We start from the raw sequence: 16195 nt of genomic DNA on the forward strand, positions 1-16195 counted from the left end.
TCTGAACCCTACCCTATCCTGAGCCCATCTCACTGACCCCAACACATTTCATCCCATAGCCCCAATTATTGTGTCAACACATTTGATCTTGGGGCTTCTTTTGCATGGTTCCTCCATCCTTACAAGAATGATATTGTTCTCCAAGGACTGGTCCCTCCATGCCACATGCCCAAAGTATGAGAGATGGTGCTCAAAAATCTTTGCCACCAGGAAAAATTTGATTTTACCATCTCCAAGACTGATCTGGCTGTCAATGGTACGTTCAGTACTCTTTTTAGAACCACAACTCAAAGGTATCAATTTTCTTTGTGTCATTCTTAGTCTTTCTCTAGCTCTCTGATGCATAGCAAGTAATTGGTAAGACCAAGGTCTGGATCAGGTGCACCGTAGTCTCTAGACTGACCATAAGAAAATCAATAAATTTTCTTTCTTTCCTTATTCTGCTAGTGTCTGATCACTTTCAAAAATTAATTTTTATTAATACTTTTTATATTTCACATACATTGTTTCATACAATCTTTTATTTACACTGTGTTTTGTTCATTTATACTGTTAGTCACTCTTAACTTTTATTTCCTAATGGTTTTTGTGAATGTGATTTTCAGCCACAATTCCCTTTATCTGAAATTCACTTTTTCTTCTCTATCAAATTTCCTTTTCTGGTAGCCTAGAGTTATTGTCCCAGGTTCAAGCACATTCTCTCTGTCTCCATGTCTGTCTGTCTGTCTCTCTCTCTCGACCCACTGACCTTCCAGTTAGCAACCTAATACATATTATGTAACCCTGGTAAGTTCTTTGTCTTTAATTGTTTTTTAAAGTTTATTCAAATTGTTGTTGAGTACTACTGAGTCGGAATCAGCCCGTAAATGACCCTCCGATGAGTTTTCAGAGGTAGTAAATCACACAGAAGGAGATTGCTTATCTTTCTCCTGTGGAGCAGCTGGTGGATTTGAACCATGTACCTCCAGGTTGGCAGCAGAGATTTTTATCACAAGGTCACCAGAGTTCTTTCTTGAATAAATATTTACTATTCAATTCAGTAAATATTTCTTTTCAGGACATCTTATAACTTCCATGGAAGAGGAAAGAATTAGTAAGCCCTATCTCCTCTCTAACCTAGTAGTTAAGAGTAGAGATAGGAGACAGGACACAGTAACAGTTATGCAAGGCAAAAGATGATGCATTTTGTGTAGAAAACTCAGTCCAGCAGTGTGTGCCTCAGAAAGAGGAAGGAAGTATGAGGGACATCGTATCAATGTCTTCCAGACTCATGTGAGTACTTTTGGAAACAATACAGTTCCAGAATCAGCAAGGAGGTTGAAACAAGGAAGGACCAAATAGATCTCTCACCTTTTAAGTAGCTGAACAGTGAGCACACATCTTCCAGCAATTCATGGGTTTTGAGCTCATTGGAGCGTGACAGCTGTGAAAACTATTTGACGAAAAAGGCAGGTCAAAGAGAGCAAGTGTTTTACTGAGCATTGTCAACATCTCTCTGAGGCCCGGAGGCCAGCAGGGCCCTGAGAGATGTGGTGACACAAAGCCAAGCTCGACGCAGTGTGTGTGCTTCTCACAGAAACAAGTTCAGCTGCTTTTGGTGAGAAACCCAAGGAAAGTGTCCCTGCAGCTGCTGATGTCAACATCGAGCACCTTCGTGTGGCTTCTCGCACTGTGAGTCAGGTTCCCACATCCTGTTGCCTTCTGCTCGTCAGTTCTCCCTTTAAGTGATATCAAAGAGGATATGCTTTACTTTTTTTTCTTTTTTCTTTCATAAACAGATGTCTGTTGGGTGGGTTTTTTTGGTTTTGTTTTGTTGGGTTTTTTTAATAGAAAGGAGATATGTGAGTTTTGCAGAAGTCCACCAAATGTAAGCCAAGCTCTGCTCCCCCATAATTCTCTGAAGACCATGCCACAGACAGTGTGGTGATCCCACACTCTCCATCATTTGGTATCAATTAAACACATACTTCTTTCGTTCTTTTTATTTCATCTCTGCCTTTCAAAAATATATTGCTGAGAATTGTATGTAGGATCTGTAATATTAAAACCCACTTATACTTTAACTGAATTAATTGTTTTTCAATCCAGTTATTTTCTCTGAACTTATTAAAGGTTTTGGATAAAATGTCGTGATTGTGTTGGATAAGTCGTGCCTCTTTGAACTTTATCCATTCAATTAACTAGGCTAAAATAACAACCAAATCATTAAGTTGGTAGAGATGTTCACTCAAATATAGCTTTTTACTTTTTATGCAGCTTTTTCCCTTTTTTTTTTTAGTCCTGGAGGGATGTAAAGAAGAGTAACGGAGTCAAGTTTTATTGGCAGTGGACCATTATTGAGGCTGACTTAATCTGTTTTTCCTGCTTTGAACCATCTTTTCAGCCTATACTGTTTTGGATTCTTTCTGTTATTAAGTCAAAAATACCCTGGTTGCCTAGATTGAGTAAGGGCCAAAAAGAAACACCTCCTTGGAAGGCATCCCCTATGGGACTTTCCAATACTTTCCTCAGTCTCTAACACACTCATTCTTGTGATGATGACATGTATCTTGGAAAATGTCTCCACTCTCAGAAGTAGAACAACTCCAACCTTCTTGATTCTATTTTAGGCCTCTACTAAACTTATCTGGCCACCACAGTCTGACTTCTTTAAGTCTGACCTAATTTTTTTCAGACCTTAGCTTGATGGATCATACAATTTTCCAGATTAAAGTAAAGCCTACTAGAATTGGCATAGATTTTGGAAGCACAAAAATGCTGTAGTTGTTATGTGCCATTGAGTCACTTGACCCTGTGTACAACAGCTCTGAACCCTGCTCTATCTTGAGCCAATTTCATTGTTTTTGTCACATCTGCCCCCAATACTGTAATATTCATTTAAGCTCATCAATGTTTATGAGATTTCCAAGGATTTGAGGAAATATTTAATTTGAAACATAACTTTTAAAAATAAGCTCATGATTCAAGAATCATTAAGAAACTCTAACAAAATTTAAATTAAAATACATTACAATTTTGTCTCATGTTCATGAACTACTTAAACTTCTACTAATGGGATTTTCAAGTGAACCATGGGCTGGTAAAATTAAATTCCAGATAGCTGAATGAAAGGCATTTGACAATGGGATGCAGAAAAATTAAAAGAGATAACATTAAAAGCAGACAACTCAGTCTATGACAAGTTAGTAACTCATAAAGAAAGATAAGAAGACCCTGAAGCATTCATCTTATGTTCACTGAATCTCTTTTAGAAATATATATGTGTGTGTATGCATATATATGTATGTACATGTATAGATACATATACATACACATACATACACATACATACACACACATTTGGAAGCAGGAGTGGCTTCCACTTCCTAAATAACATGCCTCTGGAAACTCTATGAACTTTGATAAATGTCGATGGTTGTAGAGGGACTTCAAACATTTTGTTCAAAAGGTGACTATGAGCCATGCTCGAGATATATATCTCGACTGACAACTGAAGAACATTAAATGCTTTAAGGGTGGTGCATATTTACATATCAAGAGTACAGATTTGGGAGCACACTTAGTTTTGTGAAAGTGAAAAATAATAGTGATTATATGATTTCTAAAAGTTCATCCTAAATCCCTCAAAAGCCAAATTTACAGAAAAAAATAAATTCTGATAGAATGCTGTGTGCCAGCCAGTGGACTGGGACTCATAAAGACTCTATGAACAACAGATTTGAACCTTGCCCTATCTCACTTTCTCACCTACCTAGCCTTACCTCACCATCTCTGATACAACTGACCCCATAGCCACAGTTATTGTATCCATCCATTTCATCCAGGGTCTTCCTCTCTTGTGCTGATCATCTATCCTTCCAAGCATGATGTCATTCTCCAAGGACTGGCCCTTTCTGACAACATGCCTGGAGTTTCAAAATCCTTGTCTCCAAGGAAAAACATGGTATCACCCTCACTTGTTGGTTTTGGCAGTACATGTTGTTTATTGTTATGTGGCGTCGAGTCGTTTGCGATTCATAGCGACCCTATGTACAACAGCCCTAAACCCTGCTCTATCCCGTGCCAATCTCATTGCCTCTGACACACCCATCCCGATTACCGCAGTCACTGCATCAATCCATCTCATAGAGGGGCTTCCCCTCCTGCGCTGTCCCTCCACTCTGCCCAGCATGATGTCCCTCTCTAAAGACCTGTCTCTCCTTACAACATGTCCAAAGTATGTCAGGCGAAGCCCCAGAATCCTTGCCTCCAAGGAGCAGCCTGGTTTAACCCTCTCTAGAATGAATCTGTTTGTTTTCTTGGCAGTCCATGGTATGTTTAATACTCCAGCACCACAATTCAAAGGCATCAATTCTTTTTCTATAATCCCTAGTCATTGTCCAACTCTCTGATGCATAACCATGGCCTGTATCAGGCGCACCTTAGTCTCCAGAGAGACACCGTTGCTCTTGAGTACTTTAGAGAGGTCCCTAACCGCAGACTTTCCCATCGCAATACGTTTTTTGATTTCCTGGCTGCTGGTGCCAAGACTGTTGACCGTGGAGCCGAGCAGACTGAAGCTGTGAACAATCTCAATCTCTTCACCATCCATCCTGATGCTACCGATTGGTCCAGTGGTGAGAATTTTTGTCTTCTTGACATTGAGCCTCAGTCCATATTGAAGGCTGCAGTCCTTGACCCTCTGCAGCAAGTGCATGAGGTCCTCCTCAGTTTCAGTGAGCAGGGTTGTGTCATCTGCATAACGCAGATTGTTGATAGATCGTCCACCAATCCTAACGCCACGCTTCTCCTCATAGAGCCCAGCCTCTCGGATAATCTGCTCTGCATACAGGCTGAAAAGGTATGGAGACAGGACACATCCCTGGTATACACCCTTCCCAATTTTGAACCATGCAGTGTTGTCCTGATCTGTTCTGATGACTGCCTCTTGGTCCAAGTATAGGTTTCGCATTAGCACGATTAAATGGTCTGGGATTCCCATTCTTCTCAGTACATAATATGTTTAATACTCCAGCACCACAAAAATCAAACGCACCAATTTCTGTCATCCTTACTCATTCTAGCTCTCAGATACATAGCAAGCAATGGAAAAGAACATGGCTTGGATCAGGTGTTATTTTGGGGTATTGTTTTGTTGTATTTTGGTTTTAAATTATATTTTGATGAATGTTTATAGAAAGGTTGCATTTTCATTCATTCACTGTTGCACATTTTCCTCCTTGTGCTCCTCAGTTCACTTAAAAAAATGAATCCTTGTTAAAAAATTTCCTTCTTCTCCCCATCCCCTAGTCCACTTTGCTATGTTTCTCTTATTCTGGACTGTTGTCATACAAATAATGCCTAATCATGTATTCCTTTTAATAAGTTCTTTGCTTCATCTGTTCTAATGAAGTGTTTATTATTTATGCTCTCTTAGTTTTCCCCCACCTCCATGTCAGTCCTGATTTATAATAGTGGTATTATGCAGTAGTTGTCCTTTTGTGACTGAGATATTTTACTCCGCATAATGTCCTCCAGAGTCACCCATGTTGTGAGGGGTTGACAGGGAAGAAAGTGTACAACAATGAATGAATTGGAATCCAATGTCTCTGTAACCTTTCATTAAAATAAAAAATAAAAAGAAGTTTTGGTTTTCTAATGCAATACGTGCTTTGATATCCTGATTAGTGCTTCAGTGGGAGCTGATTACTCATCCAAGTAACAATAATTCCTTAACAGCTTCTATCATTTCTCCATCTTCCATGTTGTTTATTGGCCCAATTGTGAGAATTTTATCTTTATATTGAAGTGTGATTCATACGGAAGTCTCTATCTTTAAGTTTAATCAGTAAGTACTTCAACTCTTCTTAATTTTCTTCAACCAAGTTTTGTCTTCTGCGTTTTGTTGTTGTTAAGTACCATTGTGACTCATAGCAACCCTATGAGTGATGGATCTGAAAACCTTTCCCTATCTTGTGCCTTCCCAATTATCTCTGACATAACTTGATCCCATAATCATAGTTACTATGTCAATCCATCTCATCAAGAATAGACTGTCTTTTCGGTGTTTATAACATAACAATAATATACTATGAGAGGTTTGGAGGCAGGAGTGGCATCCACTTTATAAACAACATGCCTCTGGAAACTATGAACTTTGATAAATGTCAATAGTTGTAGAGGGGCTCCAGCCCTTTTGTCCATAGGGTCACTATGATTGTGCTCGACTTGCTATAAGTTGTGCTTGACTCAAACCCAATCAACAACAACTAGAAATCCAATCAGCTCACACTGTACTGCGAACAAGAGACACATATATACGGCAACAGTGTGTGAGCTGATTTGATATGGCCTGATATTTAAAAAAGCTTTTGGCCACCAGTCTGGGCCTATTTCTAGGCTGGGACAATCAGCAAAACAGCCAGATTCTGCAAAGGTGTGTTTTCTGGTTTGTGTTTGAGACTAGGGTATGGCTCTTGCTTGCAACAGGGTATGAGCTGATTGGAGTTGGCCTCATATTTAAAAAGGATTTGGGGCCCTTGGGCCTGTAGCTCTCAGGCCTGGATTTTGTGGTTCTCCAAAAATAAAATGAGCTTTGAGTCAGAAGTGGCATCCACTTCCACAAAAGCTTGACTCTGAAAACTCTCTGAACTCTGAGAAAAGATGAAAGATGGTCGTCTACAACTCTATAACACTATAATTATTAGAATTGTTTTTCCGGTGGATATAGTTTTGACCTTTTAAAATATTTCTCTCCGACCACAGATAAAAGGAGAAATAATGAGAAACCTAATGAAACAGTAATATTAAGATTTATCCTGACAAATTTCCAAAGAATATTTAAATGTAAATGCTTATCTGTGATGAACTGTTGAATCCTTAGAGAGTCTGAACTGATTGAACCTTGGATATTGTGAATTATAGCTATAGTGATGCAATAAATGATGATTTTACCAAAGTCGTATGTTTGCAATAATAGTTAGCCTTTGACTCAAATAACCTATTTTATAGTTTTGTCAATTCATGCTGGTAATTTTTAAAACTAGAAAAATAAAAATTTATTTCACTTAAAAATTAATAATACAAGAAATTGAATATGTGTTAAAGCACAAAAAAACAGAGGAAATTGTGTGATGACATAAAAAAAAAAAACCTTGCCTTATGTTGTTCCAAATAACACAATTCTGGAGAAAGAAATTCTTTTAGAGTTGGTTTATTTACATATTCAATCTTTGAATTAATAAATTTATTGCTGTTACTACTTCACAGGCACGAACTTGAAAAAGAATGAAAATAAGAAAGTAATAAAATAAGAAATAAGAAAAGTAAAATCATATCTATACTATCACAACTTTTTTAAAAAAGGGGCTTATTAGAATCTGCTGTGTTAAAAATTTCCTTGTAGAGAATTCTAATTTTAAAAATAAGGCCTTGCCTACCAAAACTGGGCTTAAGTCAAATTGACCCAGCACTGTAATCTTACTTCCTCTGGCAGAGGAAAATGAAAGTGTGACAATCATTAGGGCTATTTCACCAAGCGTGGCAGAGCTCCATTTATTACTTGCCAAATGTAGATACATTCAGTGAGCAGTGTTGTTTAGTTCTTTGTTGGCTTGACTCCCTGGGGAAAGAGTTCCACTTGATCACTACCGTATCCCTCTCAAACAAAGACAGAAGTCCTATGCAAAGCTAATAGTGAATGACACTAATGAGACTCAAAACTCACAGCCATCCAGTCAAGTCTGACTCAAGGTGACTTTCCACAGGATTTCTGAAGTTGTAAATCTTAAAGGGAGGAGATTGCTCATTCTTTTCTCACAGAGACTGACTTATTTGTTGTTGTTAGGTGCCACTTAACTATTGTTTATTAGGCACCTACTATGGTTGTCTAGTGGTAAGGAGTTGTGCTGCCAGCCCTAAGGCACACAGTTTGAATCCACCAGCTGTTTTATAAGAGAAAAATGGACAATCTTCTCCCAGTGATTTAAAGCTTCTGAAAACTGGCTGGAGAATCAACTACAACTTGGTTCCAACAGGACAAGAGCTAACAACAGCAAGATGGATTTTTTACAGGAACTTTGGTGACATAATAGGTACAGAGTCGCACAGCCAATGCAAAGGCAGGCAATTTGAATTTACCAGCTGCTCTGAGGGAGAAATATGAACAATCTCCCCTTATGCAATTTATAGCCTCTGAAAAAATGCTGGAGGGTCAACTATAATTCAGTCTAAACTCAGTTTCAATAAAAGTGATGGATCTTTTTGAGGACCCGTGGTGGCATATTGATGAAGTGTTAAACTGCTAATCACAGATGTTGGAACCTCCCAGACACTATCAAAGAAAATAAGGCAATCATTTCAATAAAGACATACAGCCTTGAAAGCCCTATAGAACAGCTCTGCTCTTGTGTTATTGGGCCACTATGAGTCAGAATTGGTTGACATGGGACCATTTCAGAAAGTAGCACATGATCGAGAACCAATGGTAAAATTTGGTGTTTCCTCAAAAAGCTAAACATTGAAATTCTATTCGAACCAGCTATTCCACTCCTTGGAATATACTCCAAGAGAATGAGAACTGGGGCACAAACAGAAATTTGTACACCATGTTCCTAGCAGAGTTATTCACCATCACAAGAACATAGAAACAGCATAAATGCCTAACAACAATGGAATGGATTGAGAAATTATGGTACATTCACACAATGGAATACTACACAGCTCACAGAAGCAATGATTTTGCAAATTACTATCTAATTTTGGAGAGTATTATGTTAAGTGAACTAACTCAATCCCATTGGCACAAATACTGCATATGACCATTATTGTAGAATATGTATGAGAATCCAAGTAGAGGAGGGGAGCAGAGAGGTGAAGACAGTGGAAGCTGTCATCGGGTCACAAAATTTGATGGGTGAAGGGAGGAGTGGATAAAGGAAAGGGGAGAGATCTGATGTGAAAAACAATGTATATGAACTTCATAAGTAAATCAGTATAAAATAAAATTTTTTCTAAAAATAGAAGAAGCAAGAGTAATGGAGAAAGAAGTTCAAGCTGAACTGAAGGCATTGGCAAAGAAATAAAGCTTCATAAATTGATAGACTACTGTCTAGATAGCTGAAAATGTGATATAAAGGCACAGAGCCATGATCATTTCTCTAAAACAGCCAGATGGAATAAATATAGCACAGTACCTCACTGCCTCAGAGCAGTAAGCAGATAAAGAGCCTGTAGTCCAAACCCATGGTGCCCCTAGAGTCACTCCAAAATCAAAAGGTTTGTTTATTCCTTATTGACTCATAGTTTCACAGCTGTGGTACCAAAAATAGGGTTTATTAGGATAGTGTGGATTGATTCAGTGACCGGGGTAATCAGGATGGATGTGTCAGAGGCAGTGAGACTGGCACAGGATAGAGCATGGTTTAGGGTTTTATTTTATTTATTTTATTGTACATAGGGTCACTATGAGTCGCAAGTGACTCGAAGGCACATAACAACAGCAACAACAAGTTGGAAAGCAGAGGAGGCAAAGAACATCTCACAATACAAGTCCAGGCTTTAGCCCAACACTTCCAAGGCACAACTCTTCAATTAGTCTAGGCTCCAGTTTTTGTTCAGCAAGCAACTTTTCCTCCCATCATCAAAGGCAAGAATAACATACCTTTAAATGTGCCCAGCACAAATGCGAGAAGCCTCAGGTCACACCTTGCCACAGCTTTTCCACAGCAATGTCACAGTCTCTCCACCACCATCACCAGAGTCTCACCACCAGAGTCTTGCTCTAATCTCCCTCAAATTCTGACACCGTAAGTCTTGCTCATTCTCAAGCCTAGCCTACCTCAAATCTTGATCACCTCAAGTCTTGCCACCCAGTGTGTAAGCACTCTTTCTCTTATCCTAGTCCCACAGCTATTGATGATTTGCAAGACCATGCTGATTTGCAAGACCATGTGTCTGCAGTTAAGGTAAATGAAGACCAGAGGAAGCTAACTTTAATGGGGGGAAAAAGGCGAATACCACAATTACCAATAGATATATTGTAACAAGCACAAAAAGACCTGTCCATGCTCACTAGTCAATGCCAGGAAATTTGGAAGACATCTACATAGCCAACTGCCTGGAATAGACCCATATTTGCTTCCGTTCCCCCCCAAAACATGGTCTAATAGAATGTGGAAATTATCAAAGAATATCATTACTATCATATGTAAGTGAAATCTTGTTGAGTGTTATTAAATGATGATGCATCAAAAAGGAAGTGCCCAAAATTCAAGTTAGATTCAGAAGAAGCTCGATTGTATGAGGAATGTCATTGCTAATGTCAGATAGATCTTAGCTGAAAACAGAGAATACCATGAAGATGTTTATTTGTATTAGAATACCATGAAGATGTTTATTATATGGATCATATCAAATTATGGCTGATATTGAAATGAATGGGAATCTCAGAACACTTAATTCTGTTCATGAAAAACCTATACGCAGACAAGCTGTTGTCCAAACAGAACAGGAAACACTGGGTAGTTTAAAATGAGAAAAAGAGTGAATCACAGTTGTTTCCTTTCTCCATACTACCTCATCAATCTTTTTGCTGCACAAATAATTTGAGAAGCTGAATTATATATGAAGAAGAATATGTCATCAGGATTGGAGGAAGACTCATCACCAACTTGCCTTATGCAGATGATACAATCTTATTTACAGAAAGTGAAAAGGACTTGAAACATTTGGTCAAGAAGATCAATGACTGCTGCATTCAACATGGATTACTTCTCAATATCAAGAAAACAAAATTCTCACCACTGGACCAAATACTAAGATGTGCTTGATCCAAGTTATAATCTTTTCAATTAATTCCTATGTGCCTGGAAGTTGGTCAATGAAGAAGGATCATAGAGGAGTCAATAACTTTGAATCATGGTGTTGAAGAAGAATACTGAATAGCCTATGGAATACCAAGAGAACAAATAAGTCTGTCTTGGAGGAAGTGCAACAAGGTGTTTCTTAAAAGTAAGATAGTGAAACTCCCTCTTATATTGTGCTTATTACCAGGAGGGACCAGTCCTTGAAAAAGGACCATGAGAGGTGGAGGATAAGATAAGGAGAGGAAGATCTCCAACAAGATGAATTGACATAGTAACTGTAACAATAAGCTCAAGTATATGAGATATTGGGAGGATGATGCATAAGGCAAGTTTCAGATCTGTTGTTCACAGTAGCACAGTAAATCATAGTTGACTCAATGGCACCTGACAACACGAATGAGAATTAACTTGACAACTAGAGGTTTGTTGCTAATTTCTCTAAGTTTTGAGATGTTCTTTTCAGCAATCCTTAGGTAATACAAATATTGTACTAAAAATTGTCTGAAAAATTGGTAGCTTAACCCCACTCAAATGGACCTGGGGGGAAAAACATCTGTAAATTTACTTCTGAAAAGTCCCATCCTTGGCATCTTTATGTCCATGTCTGTGTATCTGCATTACACATGCAAACACTCTATGCTTTAAACTTACAGATAGAACAGAAACACACACTCATCAACCATTCTTGGGAATTTTGTTCATCTTTGATTGAAGACACAGAGAAACAGTACTGGCAAAACAAAAGTCATTATTCTTATTTATAGAAAGCATTATTAAGCAGTAGTAATAAATCCTCAAAGAACAAATGTTTACTCTTCTCCAAATCACCTATATTCATGGCATCCACTTCCTAAACAACATGCCTCTGGAAATTCTATGGACTTTGAAAAATGTCGATAGTTGTAGAGGCCTTTTGTTCATAGGGTCTCTATGATTCATGTTCAATTTGAAGGCAATCAACAACAAGACAGCTCTGGTGGCTTAGTTCATTGGAAGCTGCACTGTTAAACAAAAGGGCCCACCTTTCTAGTGGTTTGAATCTAACAGTGGATCCCCAGGAGAAAGATGGACAATTGCCTTCTGTGAGATTTATAGTCTCAGAAACCTGATGGAGGATGAGCTATGAATGGATTCTGTTTCAACCACTATGGGTCGAGTTGAGTAGAATTAAAGTTGATTCTTAAGTTGCTGGACAGGAGTGATTTGATCAAGGTCAAATGCTGTGTTCAACTCATGACTTCCCCAAGCTACTATCATGGTGTTTAGGGAAACCCCCACAGCTCCCTAGACTTCTGCTCTAAATGGGCTCGCTTGGCCTCATTGTCAGCTTGAAGAACCCTACACAGGTTCTCCTCAACTTCTGTCACTGAGTCCTGCTCAGCTTCTGATGCAGGTTTTTACCTTTGCCACCTGGCCCTTTGGGACTGTCTTGCCACCATGCTACCTGTCACCAAGGACAAGAGGCATGCAACCCTTCATAAATATAGTTAGGCCTCTGTTGCCCTAAGCAAGGAAGTGTTATGATTCTTTTCAGCTGACACGTCTCCCACCAAGAACCGTCCGTTTACACAGAAGTATAAGGATAAAAGGTAGTGGTAAGTTTCTCCAAAACACAAGACCACAGAAGTACCAGACATGGCAGGGTCAGACATGCCAAATCACCCCAAATATGAATGATCGTAGACCAGGGCAGCTAAAAAAGGTGAATTTGTTTCTGCATCACAACTTTTGTGTCATCACTAAAAAAAATCATAAAGCATCTTGATAATAGAGAGTAGCTTGGATAGCACAATTTGGAGCCTGTCTCTGGGCACTTGTTGTTGTTGATGTTATTAGGTGCAAAATGTTGTTGTTAGGTGTCATTGAGTGGAGTATGACCCATGGTGACCCTAAGAATTTCCAACATGAACCCTGCCCTATCATATGCCATCTTCATCATTTCTAACACACTAGAACCCATTGCTAAAGTCACCATATCAATCCATTTCATTGGAAGTTTTCCTCTCCTTGGCTGATCCTCCATCTTTCCAAGCATGAGGCCCCTTTCCAAAGAAAAGCCTCACCTAGCTACATGTCCAAAGTATGAAAGCTGATGCTTTGCCATCTTTTCTTCCAAGGAGTATTCTGGCTGCATTTTTTCCAAAACATAACTGTTCTTTTGGCATCCCATGGGATATTTGGTACTCTTCTCCAACACCACAACTCAAAGGCATCAATTCTTCTGCAATCCTTATTCATTGTCAAGCTTTCTGATGGATACCAAGTGATTGAAAAGACAATTATCTGAATCAGACACACCTTAGACTTTAACATCATTGCTCTCCAGCATTTTGGAGAGGTTCTTGACAGCAGATTTGCCCAATGCAATACCACTCCTAATTTCCTGATTGCTGGTACCAAGAATGTTGATTATTGATACAAGCAAGATGAAATAATTGACAACTTCAATCCTTTCTCCACCTATCATAATGTTGACTGCTAGTCCTGTAATGAGGACCTTTGTTTTCTTGATATTGAGATGTAATCTATACCAAAGACTGTAGTCCTTGGTGTTTCATATCCTCCTCACTTTCAGCAAGTAAGGATGTGTCATCTGCATAGCACAGGTTGTTGATAAGTCTTCCTCCAATCTTGATGCTACATTCTTCTTCACTGAATTTGGCTTAACAAATTATTTGTTCAACATTACAGTTTAAATAGATATGACGAAAGGATACAACCCCAACATATTTATAGCCTTCCTGATTTAAAACCATGCAGTATTCTCCTGAATCATTTGGACAACAGATTCTTGGTCTAGGTATAGATTAGATATGATCACAATTAAGTGTTCTGGAATTCCTGTTCTTCTTAAAGTCAGTCATAATTTGTTATGATTCATATAGTCAAATGCCTTTGTATAATATTAGACATAGAGTCCAGATAGAAAGTCATTACAAAATGAGTTGAAACAGCTATAAATAGTCATTAATAATAGAATATGAAATGTAAGAAGTATAAATCTAGGGAAAATGGAAGTTATAAAAAATGATATAGAGCCTATCTATGAAAATGGTGCCAAAAGCAAAGAAGGAAGCCCCTGCCCCTCCCAAAACTGAAGACAAAGCAAAGGCATTAAAGGTCAAGAGGCAGTCTTAAAGAGCATCCACAGCCCCAAAAAATACACAAAAAAACAAAAAAAAAGAATATCCCACGTCACTCACCTTCCGGTGGCCTAAGATGCTGGGACTTCAAAGGCAGCCCAAATACCCCTGGAAGAGTACCGTTAGGAGAAACAAGCTTGACCCCTATGCCATCATCAAATTTCCCCTGACCACTGGGTCAGCCATGAATAAGATAGAAGATGACAACACACTTGTGTTCATTGTGGATGTCAAGGCCAACAAGCACCAAATTAAACAAGCTATAAAGAAGTTCTATGACATTGATGTGGCTAAGGTCAACACTTGGATTAGGCCCGATGGAGAGAAGAAGGCCTATATTCAACTTGCTCCTAACTATGATGCTTTAAATGTTGCCAACAACATTGAGATTATCTAAACTGAGTCCAGCTGGCTAATTCTAAATACAAATTTTTCTCACAGAAAAAAAATACAGAATGCATGAAGATTGACATTCTAGGCAGCACTAAGCTGAGATGGACAAGCACAGTCCACTTTGAACCAGGTGCCAATGAGTTGACTACAAATTATAGTGACTGTGGGACCAGTCCTAGGAGAGGGAAGTCAGGCTTGGGAAGGTGGAAGGACAGCGCAAGAGAGAAAGAACGTTGATGAGATGAATTGATTCAGTGACTGGGGAAATGTGGGTGGGTGTGTAAGAGACAGTAAGATTGGCACAGGATAGAGCAGAGTTTAGGACTATCATACACAGGGTCACTATGAGTCGCAGGTGACTCTACAGCACATAACAACAATAAACAACAAATCTAAACCCTGTCCTGTTCTACACAATCCTCAAATCTCTATCATGCTGCTTCAGCACATTGTGGTAGTCACTGGGTCAATCCATCTTTTAAAGGATCATTCTCTCTTCCCCTGACCCTCTCCCTTTCTCAGCTTGATGTCTCTCTCATAGAATAGGTTCCTCCTGAGAATATGCCCAAAGTAAATGAGATGAAGTTTCACTATCATCCTTGCCTCTGCACTTCCTTCAGGACAGATTTATTTGACCTTTGGCAGTTCATTGTATATTCAAATCTCTTTGTCAACATCACAATTCAAAGGTATTGATTCTTCTGTTTTCTTTATTCATTATTCAACTTTCAACATTGAGATGCGTAAGGAGCAATTTAAGACAGCATGACTTGTATCAGGGGTGTCTTACTCTTTAAACTGATCTTTAGCACTTTGGAGATATCTGTGATAAAAGATTTCCCCAATGCAACACATTGTTTTTTTTTTTATTTCTTGACTGCTGCTATCATAGGCATTGACTGTGGTGCCAACCAAAATGAAATAATTGACTATTTCAATCTTTTCTCCATTTATCACAATGTTGTCTATTGGCCTAGTGGTGATGAGTTTTATTTTCTTAATATTGAAGTGTATCCTACAATGAAGGCTGCAGTTTTTCATATTCTTTTGTAAGTGCTTCAACTCTTTTTCACTTTTCATGAGAAAAGTTGTGTCACTTGCATAACACAGGTTGTTGATTAGTCTTCCTTCAATCCTGGTGCTACATTATTCTTCATATAGTCCAGTTTCTACAATGATTTGTGGAACATACAGATAAACAGACTTGGAGAATTGATGCAACCCTATATATATGCACCTCTCCTGATTTTAAATCGTGCAGTGTTCCCTTGTTCTGTTCAGACAACAGCTTCTGGGATATCCATTCTTCTCAACATTAGCCATAATTTGTATGATCTATATAGCCAAATGCCTTAGCATAATCAATAAAGGACAAGTAAATATCTTTCTGGTATTCTTCTATTTCAGCCAAGATTTATCTGACATCAGCAATGAGATTCTTTGTGCCATGGCCTCTTCTGAATCCAACTTGGATTTTTGTCAATTCCCTGTTGATATGTCATTCCAGATTCTTTTTACTCATGTTCAGCAGTATTTTATTTGCATGTAATGTTAATAATATTGTTCAATAATTTTCACATCAATCAAGATAATATTTTGGGGGGAAAGGGAACAAATTGGCTGTGTCTGTCCTCCATATTTGTTGGCACAGATAGTGACCACATCCAGGTTTGCATCTGTTTCCTGAAACACTTCCATTAGTATTTCTTTAATTCCTGGAGCCTTGTTTTTTTGCCAATGCCTTCAGTGATGCTTCGACTTCTTTCTTCAGTACTATTGGTTCTTGATCATAGCTACTTCCTGAAATGGTTCCAT

Source organism: Elephantulus edwardii, unplaced genomic scaffold (genome assembly GCF_000299155.1).
Source record: "Elephantulus edwardii isolate Elephantulus edwardi_28Jun2011 unplaced genomic scaffold, EleEdw1.0 scaffold00078, whole genome shotgun sequence".
Lineage (NCBI taxonomy): Eukaryota > Metazoa > Chordata > Mammalia > Macroscelidea > Macroscelididae > Elephantulus > Elephantulus edwardii.